The sequence below is a fragment of the Podarcis melisellensis genome, assembly GCF_964234715.1.
Source record: "Podarcis melisellensis genome assembly, chromosome: 9".
NCBI lineage: Eukaryota > Metazoa > Chordata > Lepidosauria > Squamata > Lacertidae > Podarcis > Podarcis melisellensis.
The window spans coordinates 36,945,452-36,966,619 of record NC_138541.1 but is presented as its reverse complement, the minus strand read 5'-3'; the positions used below and the strand labels follow the sequence as shown (position 1 = coordinate 36,966,619).

The 21,168-nt window shown below is 42.1% G+C and overlaps 1 protein-coding gene across 7 annotated transcripts in view; it reads left to right on the top strand.

Annotated features, from left to right (window-relative positions):
* SLC10A7 (solute carrier family 10 member 7) overlaps nucleotides 1-21,168 on the top strand; it is a 126,595-nt gene that overhangs the window by 45,798 nt on the left and 59,629 nt on the right. The window lies entirely within an intron of this gene.

The window sequence follows — 21,168 nt, the reverse complement described above, 5'->3', positions numbered from 1 at the left end:
GCAGTTATTTTCTGATACACACAAGGGTAAAAGTGATACACACTTGGATAAAATTTAAGTACAGTGGTACCTTGGTTTAAGAACAGTTTAGTTTATGAACAACTTGGATTCAGAACACTGCAAACCCGGAAGTAGGTGTTTTGGTTTGTGAACCTGCCTTGGAAGCAGAATGTGTTCCGCTTTCTGTTGAGTGTGTTCCATTTGTAAATTGAGTCCCCCGCTGCTATGGGAAAGCACGCCTTGGAATGCTTTGGTTTAAGAACGGACTTCCGGAAAGGATTAAGTTCAGAAACCAAAACCACTGTATAAAGAACAGGACACATTCTACTGCTACACTGAATGAATGAGGAACAAACATAATTTCATTCATGCTTTATTAAAAATAAGTTCTGCTCTGTTCAGTGAGACTTACTACTAGTAAGTGTTTTTTAGAATTGTTGCCTTGAAACAATGTAAGAACAAGGTGGCACTGAATAAAAAACAGTTTTTTTGTAAAAAGTTTGTCTTACCACAAAACGTTGCCACAATTTTTTTTGAAGTATGAAAAGGGTGCATAACATAATTTGTGCAAAACAAATTAAAGTGCAAGTATGTCACTGTGAATTTGTAAGCAGTTTTGTTAGCTCAATAGCATTATCTTAGTTAAATCCTCGAACATTTCCTTAGCTGTTTTAGCCTCATCATTTTGTGTACTATTATTATGATTATACCATGTTCCATGGCCATGCTATGCAATTGGATTACTTTCTTTTTCCGTTCCATTTTACGATGCCTGTATAATCACCCAAATTGCTCATTTGTGAAAAAGCACAAGACCCAGGCGCTGAGTGTATACCCAGAGAGACAGTGGCTCTTTTTTAGCATGATTTAAATAGCAATATGTGCTTAAACCCTGGGTTTTATTTTTATTTTTTTTAAATGCTCAGGAGGTTTTATTGTGTAAACTACAAAAACATCTTCTTAAAAACCGTAAGTTGAAGAAAGATAATGTTTTCCTTGCATCGTGATGAATGTAGCAATTGTGCACATATGCTGGAATAGATCATATTGAACATCCCCTGAGCTCCGTTTGCAGACAAGTTGTAGCTCCACCATGACAAAATTCCCACAAGATCTTGAATTATTAATGCTCTGGAATCTGCGGGATTCAGCAGATAACGTTCAGAATTATTGATGGCAAACTTTATCCCTTTTATTTTCTGAGATGCATAATGAAATGGGGAGCCCAACAAGATATTGTGGATAGCGTTTAGGCTAATTTTTGTAGGGACCAACTGGCCTTTTCTCTCATCTAACGTATGTAAATATAATATTTTTCTCTTGTGGCAAAGGGGAGGAGACTGGCGCTGATTTATGAAGCCTTCTAGCATTCTCTGTGCACTGCATCCTGTGAGGGCATGATGCTCTAATTACACTTGCTCTGTATAATGAGAGCTCTTAATGACAATTACGGATTATAGTTAGGGTTGCTCAGGGATTTTTTTTCCTTCTCATCTTGAGATGATATATTGACTTTTGCACAATAAGTCTTTATACCGTATGGGTGCAGTGGGCTAAGCAGTGCTCCTTTGCTAGCCCTTTGGGGGAAATGGAAGTTGTACAGCTGAACAGCTTGATGAACTTAAGTTCCCTGTCAATATTTACACCGCGCACCGGCTTCTTTGAAGTTTATGAAGGTAAAATGACATTTCAATGTGGGCCTTGGGTTCACCATCTTCTAAGCAGCTGGTCCTAATAAGCAGCTTCTGATTTGCACATAGATTTAGCTCAGTGTTTAGGGTAGAGCTAGGCATAGGCATAATACAGGGTTCCAACTCTGTTATGTCCTTGTAATGGTGGGGTGGAGAAAAGTACACTAGCAAAGCAAAATAGGTGGCTGGGTGGGTAATATTTAGTCCTTCCTTCTGCCTACCAATTACTCTCTGAAAATGCCTTCCAGGCTGATTTTAATTGATTATTTTTTTGTAATGAAGCCTGGCTTTAGCGCCCTTAAAAAAAGGCCTGTTTGAGGGAGAGGAAGAGCTGAGGGAGGGAGGGGGCATTTACAGGGATAAACTGGTGGACTTGGGAAGTCTTAAATACCAGTTCCCCCCTCTATGCTCTCCTTTGGCCATGCATTCCCATTACCTTGACAAATGTGGGCTGCAGAATGTGTGTGCAGAACATCTAGTTTCACCCTGAGGCTGTTTTTGTTTTGTTTTGTTTTTTTGTTTTTAAGAATATGGTTCAAGCTTCTGAACATTATCATAGTTGCTTCACATTTTTCATGCTTTGGCAATAAGCTTTTGCTGAAATGAAAGGTTAGACTGAAGGCCAGCCACTGAAGAGTTAAGAAGCAAAATCTGCCATTTTCTTTAATATTATTGTAATTACTTCCCACTCGCTTCCAAACACATACCATGTCTGTCCCAAACAATATTTTCCTATGTAGGTAATCTTGCCTTGTGTACCTTTCCATTGTGAACAGAACTGTTGAACCAATTGAAAATACGTTTCTCTTCTCACTCAGCTTCGCCTGAGTGGATGCCTACCTTTTGCTGCAAGGTAACAGCAGGAAGCATTTGTCCCATGCGTCTTGGAAGATTAATGGTAGAACTGTCCAAACCCCTAGAGAAGCCTATCCTAAGTCTGCCTTTTGAGTCTTAAAGACTGACTGTGACCAGAAGAACTGTACAGATAATAAAATTTACCATGCGCTTGTCCATTACTTAAATGTATGTTAAATTGCAGCAATAATTTCAGTAATGTGTGGTTCTGGTGTTGCTGTTGCCACATCCCCTAGTCATTAAGCAATTCAGTTTCTGTGGCCTGAAGTCATTGGTTTTCTAATGCCACACCCCCTTTCTTTCAGATTCTTTGATTATAGAAATAGATGGTTTTGATGATTTATTTTTGCATAAGTTTTGCACTGCTTACCAAATATGTAAGTCATCGAAAAAGCAGGTTCCTTTTTAATGGACTATCCATTGTGCACACACCCCACAATTCTTTTTACAAAACCTGGGAGAACTTCCATAAGTTCTTTTATACCTTTTTTTTAAAGCACACTATCACCATACTACATGCAGACAAATATTTTAGAGCTACTATAGTACAGTTTTCTCAGTGAAGAGAAGCACACACACACACAACACATAAATACACAAACACCTGCTGGTAGTTATAAAGTGGTACATAAACAATAGCTGGAATTGTTAAATCTGAAATCCACTGAGAAAATACAGGGAAGACTCAAAGCATAAAGCTCAGAAGTATACCTCTCCCATGGTTTACTAATGCAGACAACCCAGGAAACCATTTAGTGATATTGCCTTACTTTACCATAGGTGGGGGGGGGAGTGTTATGGACAAAAAAGAAGGAGCATCAGTTTTTGTCCACTGCTTTGTCTTCATGTACCTGCCCCTCCCCCCGGCGCTGCGTCCGCCAGATTTCAGCAACTCCCAAGACAAAATGAGAAACATGTATATTGGGAACAATAAGTTGATTAGTTAAGCAAAATGGTTAATGAGGTGGTTGCAATTTCATGCTAAAGTATTTTGGTAACCTTATTTTAATACAGTTGTACCTTGGTCCTTGAATTTAATCCGTTCTGGGAGTCCGTTCGACTCCCGAAATGGTTTGAAAACCAAGGCGTGGCTTCTGATTGGCTGTAGGAGCTTCCTGCAGCTAATCGGAAGCTGTGGAAGCCGGTTGGATGTTCGGCTTCCAAAAAATGTTTGCAAATCGGAACACTCACTTCTGGGTTTGCGACATTTGGGAGCCAATTTGTTCAAAAACTAAGGTGTTCGATTACCCAAGGTACCACTGTACATGTCCTAACAACTGAATTCTTAGACTGCAGTGTGGTGTCATCAGAGTTGCTACTCTGATGTTGCACCCTGATACATCATTGCAAAGTGTTAGGGTAGAAATTCAGCTGTGTGACTGTAGTATTCCTTTATTTTTCTTTTGCTGCATTATATACTTGAAACTGTCACAGTAATAAACTTAATGTTCTTCCCCTCCCTTTACTAATGCTACTATGACACATTCATTTTTACGAAATGGGCATTTTCTTTACTCATGATTATATCCTGGACAGCTCCACTCTCCTGACCCATTTCCTAGAACCTTCACAGTTCTTTTGTTATTACAGTGGATGTAAAATCCTGTTCAGTAATTTAGCTGTTTGTCTTCCTTTCTCAGAGCGTTGGTGAGTGCATCAACAGTAAAATGGAAAAATATTCCACTAGCAAATCTGTTACTCTGAAGTGTATAATTTGGCAAGAGCTAAGGGCCTTTCCTTGAGCTATGGGGACTTTGATATCCCTTAGCCATCAGTAGCACATATTGATTCATTACATAATAGTGAAAGTACACTTTGGTATTTGTGCAGTCTTAGAAAGAGTAGTGTCCATTATGATGATTTTACTCTATGTTTTTGAGCAATATGCAATAGAATGAGGAAGCTGATCAGTAGAAAGTATACAACTGCCTACAGAGGCTACATTTCTCAAAACACAGGCTAAGTGTAAAACAAACTAATAACTTGCTTATGCAAGCCATTTCTTAACTTTTTGGGGACCTTCCTTCCCCATTTATCTTTTTAAGTTTTTCCAGAAATGTGACACTTTATTGAAATCATTGGGTGGTGTCTGACGAAGAGCAGACCTATTTAAAAGCTTCTATTTGGAGGATGATTTAGTTGGGTACCATCCAATGGGAGTAATTATCATTGACCTTTATTTCCTTATAAGGAATTAAATCTACCTCTTAGATAAATTTTCTCATTCAGTTTTATCTTTGAATTGTCAAGCGTGTGTGTGTTTGGTCTCAATCAGGGGTCGGCAAACTATGGCCCAGGGGCTGGTTGCGGCCCACCGGGCTCGTAAATCTAGCCCTGCAGACCCTGCCACCCGCTCGGTCAGTCCCCGTGCTAAACCGCCGCAGTGTGGAGGCCTCGCTGCGTGGGGTCTGACTTCTGTGACGCTGGCATGGCTTTGGATTAGCTGCAGGAAGCTCCTGCAGCCAATCTGAAGCCACAGATGCCTCTGGGTGACACCCGTTCCTTCCCACTGAGGTGGCCACGTATGGCCAAGAGCCAAGCGGGAGGAAGCGGTGGCAGTGGGGAGGCTGCCTCCACTGCCCGGGCCAGCGGCATGAGCTCTGCGCCCCGCAGATCGCTGGCTGAGGCAGAGGACGACGATGACGCTGCCAAAGACAAGTGGCGGCTGCGGCGTGAGTGGCGGGCAGGGGGGTCCTTTTGGGAGAGGGTGGGTCCGGCCCCCCACAAGGTCTGAAGGACAGTGGACCGGCCCCCTCCTGAAAAAGTTTGCTGACCCCTGGTCTCACCTGTATGGCAACTCCTAGTCCAACTAGGCTTTTCAGGTGCTAATTATTTGTAAAGTGTCTGATCTTAAAATTGTCTAGCTGCTGAAGACACTCCAGAAATAGTATCCTTTTATCTATAAAATGGAATATTAGTTGGAGTACACAAACATTTCAGTTTTCTAGCTGTACGGGTTGTCCCCAAGCTCTGTTCTAATATATTTCTCCTTGACTTTCCACATTCTGGGCTTGTTTGTCTTTTATGTTCAACATGTAAAAATAAAAATTGAATTGTTCAGAATCGGGCTGAAGGTTCAATCAATGGACTGAAAGTTCAGGAACCGGGTGTGATTGAGTGTTCTTAGGATATAATAACTGGTCGCATTTGCTTGTGTCATGATTTCATAATTAATTGTTTTTCCTTTGAGTGCAATGGTTTGATTCCTATTTAACAGGTATATCAGTGGTTCTTACTTATTTGCCAATAATTTGTCTATTTTTAAAGCTGTCTATATCCCAGACTCTCTGTGCATACTCTCATTATCACCTTAAAGCAATTTGTGCATATTACCATATGTCCAATACTTGTTCTTTAAAAGTGTTCTCCTTTGGTGCTAGATGGCTTCATCACTTCCAATATTTCAATGGAATGCACTGGATGGGTTTACCACAGAAATGTTGGTGGGACAATAGGTGTGGGAGGGTTTAAAACTGATAGTGTTGAGCATACCTGTAAAGGTTCTTTTTCTTCTTTGCATTTTCTCTGCACAGTTTATATATAGCATAGCAACAAAGTGAGATGAATCCTGATTTGACCTTAAGTGCCTTGCCATTCAGCTGAGTGGTTTTCCTGTAGGAATAAAAGCTGACACTGCTTTGCCTGAGTTCCTTCAATCAATATTAGCGTGGGACAATACACATTATATAGATATGAAATAAAAGCATCCCTATTGATACAGATGGATAGACAGACATATTCCTGGCTCAGATCTTAAAAGGTTATGGCAAAGAGCAGACTATGTCTGGATGGGACTGAAGAATTTTCGTCACTGGTGAGTTAACTATAGATAGTCAGGCATTGATTCCCACATCTTAAGGCCTTTTGATTTGGCTTGGAATTAAATACTGTTACCAAAAGAGGACTGATTTCTTTCGGCTTGCAGAATGCACTTATTAAAATTATGTAATTCATGAATATAAATCTAAAATAGAAAACCTGTAAGGAATTTGACTGAATAGAAATATGAATTATGATAAAGGTGCAGGGAACAATTTTCCTTTGACTTTATTTTTCATTAATCTCATATATGATTTTTGTGTATTTTGATCCAATGTTTATTAAATGTGTAGAAAGGAAATGGTTTTGAAATTTATTTCTATGTATGTCCTTAAGTTCCTTCTGCATGTGGCCTTTATGCTGAACATAGCTTTGAGCATGCTTTGTGCCATGTAATAGTTGTACTAATATGATGATCAAATAGTATAAGATTTCAAATACGGATTTAAAAATCAGATTCACTTGCAGTTTTCTCATCTGAATGTGTGTTTCCGGCTAATAAAAATTACTGCAATTATAAACCATCTATATACATCTTTTGATTTAGGCAGTTGACCCAATTCAGCCAACTCTTCCAGTTTGCATGTGCATTTTTCTCTGGATGGTTGTGTATTGATTCTTTGATACATGCAAAATTGACTCCTCCATTGAATACAACGGTCAAGGCCACATGGACAGGAAGTCTATACAAATTGTAGTACATGTGGTGTGGTTTTGGATTGGTAATGTTTTTAAGGTTCCTGTTCTAATTATAAAGTTCATGTCATCAAATATTCTTTAAACCTCACCTGTAGCAATTTTATCACTAGAAGTGTGTGCAGTAGCAGTGCCCCATCCACAAAAATATACCCTGCAGAGAAATGTTAAATTGAGGGGAATGGATGGTTCTCTTTCTGGTGTTAGTCAACTTCTTTTAGTGGTAGGGAATTTCATTCAAAAGCTTAATATTAACATCATATACTTCTGAATGATTTGAATTTCTTAAATGTTATGTTTAGTAGTAAGAAAAAAAGAAACCAAGGGCGCATGGTAAGCTAGTTCTTCCTGCTAAACTCTCTCTCTCATGTTTTAGGTAGAGATAAAATCAAACCAAAGCATTTTCACTTTCCATGAAACTTCAAAGTAGGCTGGCCATGGCATTCAACAGCTATAGCTTCAGTTTTTCTAAAAGTCTGGTTCATGCATGTTATCACATGCATATGTTTTTTGCCTGTGCATGTAGAAACTTGAATGAACCAGAGATTCAGTGATGTATAGACCACCAAGGCAGTTTGTGTGGTAGTGATTTTGGTTTCACCCCAGCTGTCATAATTATAGAAATGACTGCTATTACATACTACATGTAGTTTCAGCCAGTTTATACCGAGGTTGGCTGTTCACAGAAGGAAGGCATTACATGGAGTAAATCTGATGGAAGCTAACAAGTATAAACAGCTCAAAGTCTCTGTTGCTTATGCTACGGTTGAGGTGTAAATATCTTCTGCTTCTATATTTAAGGGGAAAATACTGTACCCGAGTTGCAAGTATTCATATAATTATTGCATGAATATGAGAAGAACCCTTTTGGAGCAGACCAAAGATCTGTGTAGCCCAGCACCCTGTTTCCAATAGTGCTGGTCAGATATCTCCAGAAAGCCCACAAGCAGGGTTTTCAGTAGTCCTCCCTTGTTTGTTCTTAGCATGTTTTTTTCAGGTATGTGCTGCCTCTGAACCTGGAGGCTCTATTTAGTCATCATGGTTAATAGTCTTATCTTCCATAAAGTTGATTTTAATTTTTGAAACTGCTACACTTTCTTATGGCAATGATTTCTGTATAAGAACATTAGAGATACTAGATCTCCAGTGACTTAGGCAGAAATCTTTCCAAGCCCTGCTATTTTAACATACCAGGGAGGGAGCCTGGGACCATCTGCATGTAAAGCATGTCCTCTGCCAATGAACTATGAAACTTCTGTTTCAAGAGAGAGGAGAAAATGCATAGCATTTAGATCTCTGCTACTTGAGGGCAGACCAGCAAAAGCTGCCTTCTTTTTCCTCTCTATCCCAGTGGTGCAAGAGCTGACCAGCTGCTTCTGCTTCAGGTTTTTTAGATGATATAGTGACAGCAGCACAGGTGCTGCTTCAGCCTCTCTGGGGCCATGATCTCATCTACAGTGCCTCAGTCTCAGGAAGGCCCCTACTGGGGGGTAGATGCCCTTGGAAAGCCCTGTAGCATTGCTGCTGGCTGCCCTGCTGTGGTGGCAAACAATATTTTATAAGTTTAACAGTATTTGCACTGTGGCAAAGCAACGGTAGCACATACCTCCTTCAGGACCACCTCTCCCACAACGCCTTGCTCTGAGGGAAGGACCCTGTCTTGGAATGAGGCACTATGAAGGCAGGGTGGCGGCGGCTGGGTTATGGAGCTGCAAGTGATGGCAGCCACAGCTGGGAGTCCTGCAACAAGCAGAAGGAAGGCAGCAATCAGCCACATGCCCCAATCCTATGTCTGAGTCATAGACTAATTTTGTCTCAAGGAAGGGCCACCACTGCCTACATAGGGGACAGCCTGGTGCTTCTCCCTCCCTTTGTCTTTAAAATGTTAGAATCTTTTGCTGGGGCAAAATGTAGTAGCAGCATCACTGGAAAAGGAAGGGGAAGTTGCCTGCGAGAATACTTGAACTTCTTTCTGAAAGATATAAAGGATGTGAAACATGTAAAGTAGGATGAGTGAGAGGTAGATAGATAGATATTGGTGCTGTCAACTGCAACTTCCAATCCAAGGCCTCTGTTGAACAAAATTCCAACAGTGCTAACACACTATCAGGTATTAATATGTTGCCATGTTCCACCAAAATAATGAGGAAACATAAGTGCTGATTGAAGCTTCTATGATGTTCACAGCCATCTTGATCTTTGTTCCTACCTCACATAGATTATATTGTAACCTTGTTGGGATCATTCATATATTTTTCAGTGTGTATGATGTATGAATGCTGCAGTTCATATGTAGTGGAAGCAGGTGGGAGGGGGAAATCAATGTGCAGGCTCTCTTGCTTCTTGAAAACTCCTAACCCATCCATATCCTTGTACCTTTTAAAAAGCATTTCCAGCAGTACCATTTTCTCACAGTGTGTTCTGAGTTCCACTGCTCTAGATTTATTCCCTATGTATTAGATCACAGATGAGGGACCCATGGTTTTCCAGATGTTGTTGGACTCCCAACTCCCCCAGCCCTAGCTAGTGTGGTCAGTAGGGATGATAGGATTTGAAGTTCAACAGCATCTGGAGAGCCACAGTGTCCTTATTCTTGTAATTAGATTGTAATACAGACTGATATGTTTCATACTGATTGGAACAAAGTTCCAATTAACCAGGACATTTTATACCAAGCTTCACCAGCTTTTATAAACCCATAGCCTCATTTGGATTTTAGAACATATGCTGTGAATACCACCCCTCTGGTCACTTCTGTCCCCACTCCTGCAGAACAGCCACGCCGCACGAAAAAGACAGAAAGACTGAAAGCGCATGCACACTTGCTTTTTTCAAGGGATTTGAGTACAAGTTGGATTCAGTAGAATTAATCTGAACCTCAAGAAGCATGTGGGTGAAAGAGGTAATGGGAAAGATTTGCACTCTTCCACCTTAAGCTCTAAGTACTTGTCAAGGGGGAAAGAGTTAACCACCCTCACTACTTCATGACTAGGGGGCAGTGAGTGGTGGAGGGAGGTCTCTGAGGCTTCATGGATATCAGGGGAAGATCTCAGGTGTGCCACTGTACCCATGAACACCATGCTGGTGATCCCTAAGCCCTACAGACTAGGCAGGTTTCCATATGTCTGTGATTTCTCTATTTCCTAAAATATTCTAAATTTCCTAAATATTGTCACAGTCGCTGTCTAGACTTTTGTATGAATATCCTCTACTAGTTTAATTTGAAGTAGCCAAGCTCACCATAATTATAAGCGGAGTGCTTTTCTTTTTAATGATAAAGATTTGAGAGGGCGGGTATATGTATGCATGTGTGTCATTGATTGCCAGGAAATGTGGCGATGACTAGCAAATCCAGTCAGAGGAGTCATGTGTAACATTATCATTGATGGAACATTTTTTACCATTAAGCCTTCAAACTCTCTTCTTCAGCTGTCAACACATGGGCACTTTTCTGGAGCCAAATTCTCTCACGCTGTGCACTGCCTGCAGCTTGCCTGAAGCTCAACTTTGACTGAAAATGTTGATTTCACTTCTTTTAGCCTTGTTCTCATTTAGCGTTAAAACCTGCCTAGAGTCTGCCTTTTATTCTGTAATGTACACATGCATGTGTCAGCCCTCGCACACTTCTGATGTGAAGTTAAGGTGCTCAAAAGATATGCTAGTAATCTCTATGAATAATTGATTAGAGATGAGTCTGGCGGTGTTAATTGTGAGGTGCAGCTGAGTGAATGCCAAAACAAAAGCTCTTCTGAATGTTTCCGGAAAAAAACTTGTAAAGTCTTTAGCATTGAGCAACAGGGTCAGTGCACCGAAGTGGAATTTAAAGGATGCTCTTGACTGTAATGGATTTTGACTTGCTTTTGTCATGTGCCTCAGTGCATCATTGATTGGGCACTCATTTGTTAAATCAGCTCTATTTTGTTGTTTGTCAGACCATAGACTGTTGAAATCTTCTTTTTAAAAAAATCAAAACCAAAAAAATCTCTTTACGAAAAAGATGTTAAATTATCAGATTTCATTGATGAAAATGTCATGTGGATATAACTGTGAAGAAACACATTGTGGGGATATCCACCAGCTTACCGAGGAATGAAAGGAATGAGTTAAGATTTATCTGAACTATTGATCGTTCATCTTCTTAAATGCTGCCTTTAAATTCAGCTCAGGGCTGGTCTCCAAAACTATTTCAGCTGGAAAAGGTCTTAAACAGTGTGCACTAAAAAGCATTGCTCAGGGTACGCACTATGCCATATCCAGTTTGGAAAATGGTTATATAGGAAATCTGATGGATAAAGAGTAAGTGATGGGTAATAGGATTCTCAGCTTCAAGGAGGCTTCTGAGTATTGGAAAATGCAACCTTCTGCAGTGAGCTGGAGTTTTCAAGGTGCTGGGGGGTAGCTAGAGCACAACATTATAAAGAAGTAGACCCTGAACATGTATGATATATCTTCATAGACATAGGTGGCGTTGCCCTTGGAATGAATATTTACTTTCCCCAGATGATTGCTGATGGTTGGGAGTAAATGTTTATGGTGAATTCTTGAGTAATTTACATAGGTGGTGGTGTTTAGTAGGAATGTTACTTTTGATATCTGAGGGAAAATAATGTGTTTATAGTTAATTGCTGGTTTGGGGGCTTGCAAATAGTTTTCTTTTGGGACACAGGAATGTTTTCATCTTTCCTATGCTCAAAGCGATTTTATCTTTTAGCCCTTATTGTTTGGCTATGTTTTATGTTGCTTCTGGAATGGGCACTTTTTCTTCAGGTAGGAAATCAACCTTTGGGATGAACAGATTTTGGATTCAACACTAATCCTTACTGCAGCCGTGGGGAACCTTTGGTCCTCCAGATGTTGCTGAACTAAACCTCTCATCAGCCTCATTAAGCATGGCCAACAGCAAAGGACAATGACATGTAGTTCACAACATCTGGAAGGTCAAAGGTTCCCCAAGCCTACTTTAGAGGGTCTCTTTGGTCACTCTAAACTAGACCAACTACTGGAATGGGATTCTTCTGCACCCCCACAGGCACAGAGACCTGATGCAGATGCTCTCCCCACCCTGCTTACCACTCTTCTTCCCATATTTCCCCAACAGTTGTGCCAGGCTGATTGCTGAAGTTGCCATCCAGCATTTAAGCTGGGCAAGTTAAAGTTTATGTTGCTGCCTTTGTGTACTCAACCAGCTAGAAGTGTGGCTAATAAAGATGTGCCCTGTTTTATTTGCTTAGCAATTATTTGCTTAGGGATTCCAGTGAACTCCTCTTCCATGGAGATCACAATGTATTTGGGAATATTATTCTTCCTAATCCTTTATAATTCTAAAATAAATAAGTAGATCAATCCATGTTTACTAACCAGCATAATGGACTGTGAGAAACGGGAAAAACTAACTTAAGTATTCAGCATTGCTTATTGCTCTTATGCGCTGAAGGATGAATGCCTTCGTCATAGACAAGGCAAGGTTTTCTGTTTTTGCAACCCTTGCAGAAATGGGGAAACAGTGAGTTGGAGCAAGTCATCCTTTAATCTCAAAAGGATCACAGGAAACTGATTTTTTATACTGGGTCAGTCCATTGTCTACACTGACTAGCAGTAGTTCTTGAGGGTTTTAGACAGGAGTCTTTTTGAGACCTTCCCAGAGACACCAGGAATTGTTCCTGGGATCTTTTGTGTGCAAAGTACGCACTCTGCTTACTGAATTTCCCAATACTATAATCAGTTAGTCATAACTAACTTAATTATTTGATTTTAGTGGCATGGAAACATGCCTGACATAGCATTGCTCCAGCCCAATGTTTGTCCATCTATGGTAGCAGATCCTCCAAGGAAGCATGGGTGCTTGATCCATCAAATCTTGCTCATTTTAGATTTTGAGCAAAGATTAAGAAGTGATTGAAAAGTGAAACGTGAGCAGATGGGAGAAGAAAATGAATACACTCAGTACACATTACAGTAACCATGTAATTACTTAAACACATACCCTCTCCCATCTAGTATGGTGTTTCCCAACTGGGAGCCCCCAGGATATTCCAAGGGGGGCAACAGGTGAAAATTGGATAAATGGGGGGCCACGGCACGAGACTAGGGGACCACAGAGGGAAGTGAGAAGTGAAGAAAACAGAGCAGTGACCGAGAACAGAAAACAGAGAAGTGAAGAAAATAGAAAATGGAGAACTAGAGTGAACAGAGAAGTGACTTGGGCTTCCTAGTGGATGGAGCACCACACACACTCTGCGGTAACATCACTTCTGCTTCCTTCTCCCTCCCACTTTCGCACTCCACCGCTGTGCGCACCAGGCTGTCCACATCTCGTTTGTCATAGGAAGGAGTGTGGCTAAAGAAGTATGTGGAGTGCTGTTTCTTCATGCAAGTATTACTGTGAAAGGAGATATGTTGCTGCATGCAAGAGTTACTCAGCCTAATGCGGAATTGCCTTAACATAGTGGGCACAGAGGTGAGCTTCGGTTATCCCTCATAGAAATAGAACCAGATATTAAATAGCTTGTTTCTGGTCATCAACCAAAAGAGTCACATTGAGAAATACGTAAAGTATAAATTTTTATGTAATTGTACTTTGTATAAATTATAAATAAAGTATGTTCTATTTGAAAACAAAACATTTAAATAGCTACCTTTCTACTGTTAGGAAAGGGAGGCCACAGGAAGGAAACAAGGTCAGAAGTGGGCCATGGTCGGAAAAAGGTTGAGAAACACGGATCTAGTACTGTACACTGTTATCAAGCAAATCTTGAATTCAAGCAGCTTTGTGGGAGTAAGGCCAATGCGAAGTTGGCAGTCACTCCACAGCATAGTTTTCTTGGATTCTCTCATCCTTCATTCTCACCATGCCTTTTGATCATGTGAATTGATCATCAATCTCTAATGAAAGAGTGAAATCTAAATGTGAAGCCAAATGGAACAATCATTCAATCAAACCCTTTATTGTAACTTTGTAGTCCATTATATTTAAAGTAGGGTTTTTATATTACCATTATCAGAGATGATATAAAAGCATTTCACTTAGTGTTGAACTTAAATGATCATCCAAGCAATTTTCTTCTCCCTGAATTCAGGCAGCTGAAGTTACTATTATCATTACTATTACTATTGGCTGACTCAGTTGTCTGTTTGCATTATCCTCCAAGTTGCCATGGTGTCATTTTATGGCTTAAAAGACAGAGCAAATTTTAAAGTATTTATTGCAAGTATTATTTGGTTTTACATAGTCAAATGCTTAGCAAAGGAATCTGTCAAGTTTCTAGAGTTTGCAGTGTTTGCTGGCAAGCAGCTCATTTCGTTGATCTTGGGGCTGACAGAAAACACTTTTTACAATTGAAATAAACTTTTAAAAGCTGACCCACAACTTGCAGCAAAATGCTGATGTTCTGGGTAGGGGGAAATGCTAGAAGTCATAAAATTGTTGCTTCCTCAATCCACATCAGAGAAGTCTGATTTTAAAATTTTAATTTCAAATTCTATAGGAAGCTTAAAGCTCTCTTGTACAAGTGGCTACAAGGATCTGGCTTCAATCCTAAACACACTTGGGTAGTATTTGCAACTTTCTTCTGACAGTATAGGATCACATAATAAAGAGTTGTTTATTCACACACATATGCATAACAACACATCTACAATACTGGCACTCACATTGTATTCTTCTGATTCTTTTCTAAATGTGCATTCAGTTCCAGGTTCTAACACTCCTTTTACACTTCATTACCTATTGCATTATGGAACAGTGGCTTTTTGATCAATATATATCCATGTCGTGTTAAATTTCATTCAAACCACTGGGTGTGGCATGACACAACAGCAGACATCATTGGACATATCAGCACCCTTTATGTCCATGTGTGCTTCTGTTCCCCACTTGAGTTACCCATGAAAATGTCAAGAAAGAACTGTTCATCAGAATACCACCCCAAATTTTATCAAATGCTAGTGCAAAACATCCATGATTTTCCAAGTCAGTGGGGTTGCAACCTTTTTTTTTTTTTTGGAAGTAATTAAAACAAAAATGAGTGCTAATCTTTTGCTAGGACTCCATCAGTGGCTTTTACATCTTTTGAAAGATCACATAAAACACTAAAATTATCAGGCAAGAAAATATTGGGGGGGGGGGGAATAAGGTGCTATCATTGATGCTGTGTGGGTGCACGATAAAAGCCATTGTGACATAAGGGGCTATCTGAACTCAGCCTAAATGTTAACAAATAACCGAACACCTTTCTAGTTATTATGATTTGCCCTGTGGCTTATTGCATGGCATTGGTAGGAATGGCAACTGGTAATGTATAAACTCTACAAACCTCAGAGACAGTCTTGAAATTCATCAACATTTGAAAGCCAGCTTTATTCTCCTCTTAACCAGGTGTCCCTGGCCTAGGGAGCTCTTTGGTTTTTGAATGGCTTTTAAAATACAAAATTACGGCTTTGCTCCTAGCTTCTCTTCAGTGAGGAGGGCAGAGTTCAGTCCATGGGAAGGGACTTTACCCTTCAGCCCTCTGTGTTCCAGAACATTTTCTTCTGAGGACTGGATAATTCTTGGGAATGAGGTGGGATATGGTGCAGGGTTGTGCAGAGAATCTGCCCTTGGGTGAGCAAAATAACAACTTTGAATCCAAGCCTAATGTTTCAGATGAGACACATTAGCTGATACCAGTTGCTGGAAACTACTGTTGTGCTCAAATCCTGCTTGTGGGCTTCCCACAAGCATCTTGTTGGCTGCTGTGAAAGCAAGGATACTGAACTAAATGGGCCATTGACCTGATCCAGCAGGCCCTTCCTCTTATGTTCTTAAGTTGTGTCATACCAACAAATCTCAAGTCCTGATAGCTGCATTATCCAAGTGTTGTAGTTGCTGCGTTCCTATAGCTGCACTCTACACCGCTCCAGCAATGGTTTGAAATGTTAAAATCACATGATGAATGAAAGGCCATGTGGCAAATCCCACCTCAGTGCTGCACATACATACATACATACATACATAAATGCATGCTAGTGGTCTTTATGCGAATACCTTCTGCATTATTTTCTTGTTTCCATACAGGGCTGCCTAAATCCATCTTCATTTCTATCCTTTCACATGTGTTCATTCTGTCTTGTTTCTGCTTTAAGCTAAATTGTTTTAATCCTCGTGTAAAAGGAAACTTGGCTTTGGTCCTTCTCTTTGTGATGGCCCGTTTCTGAGCTGGAAAATGGGTGAAGGAAAGCTGCTATCCATAATACCTTTCTTGTGTTGATTTATCCAGAGAGGCTGGCTTGGATCAAGAAGGTCCCTTGTATAAGTGGAAGGCAACTCTCACTTAAGCCCCACCCCTTTCTGTATGTGCCTTGCTTCCAGTGTGGTGTAGTGGTTAAGAGCAATAGACTCGTTATCTGGTGAACCGGATTCGCGTCTCTGTTCCTCCACATGCAGCTGCTGGGTGACCTTGGGCTAGTCACACTTCTTTGAAGTCTCTCAGCCCCACTCACCTCACAGAGTGTTTGTTGTGGGGGAGGAAGGGAAAGGAGAATGTTGGCCGCTTTGAGACTCCTTCGGGTAGTGATAAAGCGGGATATCAAATCCAAACTCTTCTTCTTCCACAGTAGTTTGCACCGTATACTATGCCACCCCTGAGGAGGGCTTATCAGGGGGCATTTGGTAGAGGCAGAAAAGTCTCATAGGACTCAACTATACAGCTGCAAATAAAATGTTTTAAATGTGTTTTAAGTGCAATATGCAATGTGACACTAGATGACAATGGTGAGCATTATGGAAAATTCAATGTATTTTTAAAAAAAAGCATTTTCAGAACAGTTTTTATATGTGTGTAGATTCCACCATAGTATGAGCAGCTTTTGGATACTATGTATCTGGATCTAGCCCACTGTTTTGTTTGGTTCCATTATTTAAAAAGTACTTTAGGATCAACTTTGTCTTCCTATCTCCCAGTACAAACCTTCTGCATATTTCCTGTATATATTACTTTACTGGAGCTGCAGAAATGAGTTCTGTCTTTCTTCCGAGTCAACGGTGAATTTGTGCAGTTGTAATCTACTGTGAGCACTTTAATAAATCTGATGCAATTTGCTGAAGGCAGGTGGGAGACTAGAAATGGGATTGGATTGCAGGAACAGGAACTAGTGAGGTGTAGCTTCTCAAAGAAATTAGCAGATGAAATTTATAGGGAATCTATGTATGGCTCAATGCCATGAATTCTTGGTAAATAACAAAGAGGGGGGAGGGGGAGGAAGACTCAGCATACAGCAACCGTGGGAAACTTTTTCCAAGCCAGTTGCACAAGGTGTTTCTATTTCTCTAAATGAATTATAGGGCAAACAGTGGCAGATCACTTGGGGCAGAATGGACAACATCAACTCGTGGAAGCATCAATTTCTGGAAGCTGATCCACACTAAGAGGGGGGGGGCATGCAATGTTGCGGAGGCATTTACCTCTGTCTTCATGTTTTCACCTAGAAAGGCATAATAATATAAAGTAATGCATTTGTCCTGTTATTCAAGTTTGTTTGTAAATGCTCACTTTTTTTAAAAAAAAATGGATGGGTCAGTTTGCAAAGCTTTTGAGAATGTGTCAGACAGCTCTCTCTCCTCCCTCCCTCCCTCTCCTGGTAATAGTAGTTATCCTCCTAGTGCAGTAATTTTGGGACTACTAAAGTTTAGCATTATTAAAATATAGTATGTAATTTACTTGCACGGCCAATAATGCAACAAAGGTTGGGTTACATTGGGATTGGCTCAAGTGCTTGCAGTAGAAATTTAGTTATCCAGAACTCTGCTTATTCCCAGGGGGTATGGATTGGTAAAGTACCAGCTGGTGCTTTCTGTTTGTAAAACATGAGATAATCTCTCTTGCAATGCTACAATTGTGATATCTATGGAAATATGCTTAGGAAAAAGAGGAGGAAATTGCTAGAGATAACATCATATCAATTTGTTTTGTTAGTAGCAGCTAGGTAACATTTAACTTATTTGCAATTGTTAGAAATTTTGGGCATCTTTTAAGTTGTCTTTCAGCAAATGTTTAATTTATATGACCTGTGATTCAATTTCTTTTATGGACAAGTAAATTTGGTTTTCCTTTTTTCATCTTCCATTATGTCTGTCTAAAAAGTATAATAATCTTTTCTCGAATGAGACAAGATTTCTTCCCTTAACAAGAAAGTAAGGTGTTGTTGAATTCATATTTCCTTGTTTCCCCTTATCAGCTAGTAGCTTTCCATTTCTATAAATCTTATATTGCAAAACAAAACAAATGTTTTACAGAGTTGATCTTCCTTCTCATTCCCCGCCTCCTGCTTCATGCTTTACTTGATAAATGAATACAGTGGTGCCCCGCTAGACGAATGCCTCGCAAGACGAAAAACCCGCAAGACGAAAGGGTTTTTCGGTTTTTGCGACGCTTCGCTAGACGATTTTCCCTATGGGCTTGCATCGCAAGACGAAAGCCCATAGGGAAATCTCGGGGACCTTTTTTTAAATGCTGGCGGTGGGGAGCAAAGCCTTCCCCCCCCTCCGGACTTCAGAAGAGGTCCAGGAAGGCCGGCGGGGGCGAAAGGCTTTGCTCCCCACCGCCAGCATTTTAAAAGCGGTCCGGGATAGCAGGGAAGCGCTTCCCGCTATCCCGGACGGCTTTTGAAGGCAGGCGGGGGGAGCAAAGACTTTTGCCCCCCCCTGCCTGCCTAACCGGGGGCTTTTAAATCGCCCCGGGACTGTCCGGGGCGATTTAAAAGCCCCCGGACGGCTTTTGAAGCCTCCCCCCCCGCCCGGCTTCGGGGCATCATCCCGATGCCGGGCGGTGGGGCAGGAACGCCTCCCCCAGCCGCCCGGCTTCGGGGCATCGTCCCGATGCCGGGCGGTGGGGCAGGAAAGCCTCCCCCAGCCGCCCGGCATCGGAACGATGTCCCGAAGCCGGGCGGCCGGGCGGGAAAGCCTCCCCCAGCCGCCCGGCATCGGGGCATCGTCCCGATGCCGGGCGGTGGGGCAGGAACGCCTCCCCCAGCCGCCCGGCTTCGGGGCATCGTCCCGATGCCGGGCGGTGGGGCAGGAAAGCCTCCCCCAGCCGCCCGGCATCGGAACGATGTCCCGAAGCCGGGCGGCCGGGCGGGAAAGCCTCCCCCAGCCGCCCGGCATCGGGGCATCGTCCCGATGCCGGGCGGTGGGGCAGGAAAGCCTCCCCCAGCCGCCCGGCTTCGGGGCATCGTCCCGATGCCGGGCGGTGGGGCAGGAACGCCTCCCCCAGCCGCCCGGCTTCGGGGCATCGTCCCGATGCCGGGCGGTGGGGCAGGAAAGCCTCCCCCAGCCGCCCGGCATCGGAACGATGTCCCGAAGCCGGGCGGCCGGGCGGGAAAGCCTCCCCCCCCCGCCCGGCTTCGGGGCATCGTCCCGATGCCGGGCGGTGGGGCAGGAAAGCCTCCCCCAGCCGCCCGGCATCGGAACGATGTCCCGAAGCCGGGCGGCCGGGCGGGAAAGCCTCCCCCCCCCCGCCCGGCTTCGGGGCATCGTCCCGATGCCGGGCGGTGGGGCAGGAACGCCTCCCCCAGCCGCCCGGCATCGGGGCAGGAACGCCTCCCCCAGCCGCCCGGCATCGGGGCATCATCCCGATGCCGGGCGGTGGGGCAGGAAAGCCTCCCCCAGCCGCCCGGCATCGGAACGATGTCCCGAAGCCGGGCGGCCGGGCGGGAAAGCCTTTGTCCCCCCTGCCTGCCTTCCCAGGGGCTTTTAAATCGCCCCGGACAGCGGAGAAGTCCTCCGCTGTCCCGGGCGATTTTAAAATGCCGCCCGCCAGAAGAGGTCGGGGGAAGGCTTTTTCCATAGGAACACATTAATTGATTTTCAATGCATTCCTATGGAAAACCGTGCATCGCAAGACGAAAAACTCGCAAGACGAAGAGACTTGCGGAACGAATTAATTTCGTCTTGCGAGGCACCACTGTACTTAAAAGTTTCAAAAAAATTGCTCCCCTCTTAATTTTTTTGAAGCCAAAAAATCATTGTGGGTTTGTGGCTTTCTACATGCCAGAAAAAACAATCAAATGGCAAACCTGTGTTTTCCCCGCCCTCCTCTTCTGAAATCCCCGACAAGCCCCAACACTTGGTCCTTGTACTGCTGTACAGATCTATTCATTATTGATGACTTGGGCCAGGCAGGCAGGCAAAGTGCACAAGCAACACATACATAGATTACCATAGTGTGAGGTTTGCACTCTGCATTTAGAAATTACCTTAATTCCAAAAGAGGGCCTTCACCCACCCACCCACCCACCACAACTGCTGCACAACTTCTATTAATTTATACTAGGGGCAGTATATTCCACAGAAACCATGAGCCATGCTGCTGTAGCAACAAGATCCATGAACATTTTTTACTAATTCTTTTTAACAGAATAAATAGTATAGGACATGTTCCATAAGGATCTAACTATTAATGAACAAGGAAATGTTCGTTAGTTTTATTTTCCAAGCATGTCAGACATACACCTCAAACGTAGCAATTATTTTTGAAATCCTATTGACTTGAAGCGAGGCATATATTTGTCTCTCTGGTCGCTGCTAGAAAATGTGAGGTTTTTCTCCGGAAGTCAAAAATACATGGAGAAGTTCCAAACTATATTTTGTGTTTCCCAGCATGTGGACTCAAGTATATTCCTGTAGATGTAATGTAACTGTAAAGTCCTAAACAGCCTCGGTCCAGTATACCTGAAGGAGCCTTGTTTAGGGAAGCTTTTAATGTTTGATGCACTATTGTATTTTAATATTTTGTTGGAAGCAGCCCAGAGTGGCTGGGGAAACCAAGCCAGATGGGTGGGGTATAAATAAATTATTATTATTATTATTATTATTATTATTATTATTATTATTATTATCGTCGTCATCATCATCATCATCATCATCATCATCATCATCCTATTGGAGCCAATTAGTTTGTGCCAGTTTTTCAATCAAGGATGTTCAGTGAAGTGATTTGGATCATAAAAACTCATAGATTGCAGTCATTTACTATAGTATGTGATTCTTTTCAAAAAGTATTTTAACTGCATTATGCATATCCAGTTTGTGACATCTATGTCTATTCTGTAGTCCAATTGCAACTAGGGAATATTG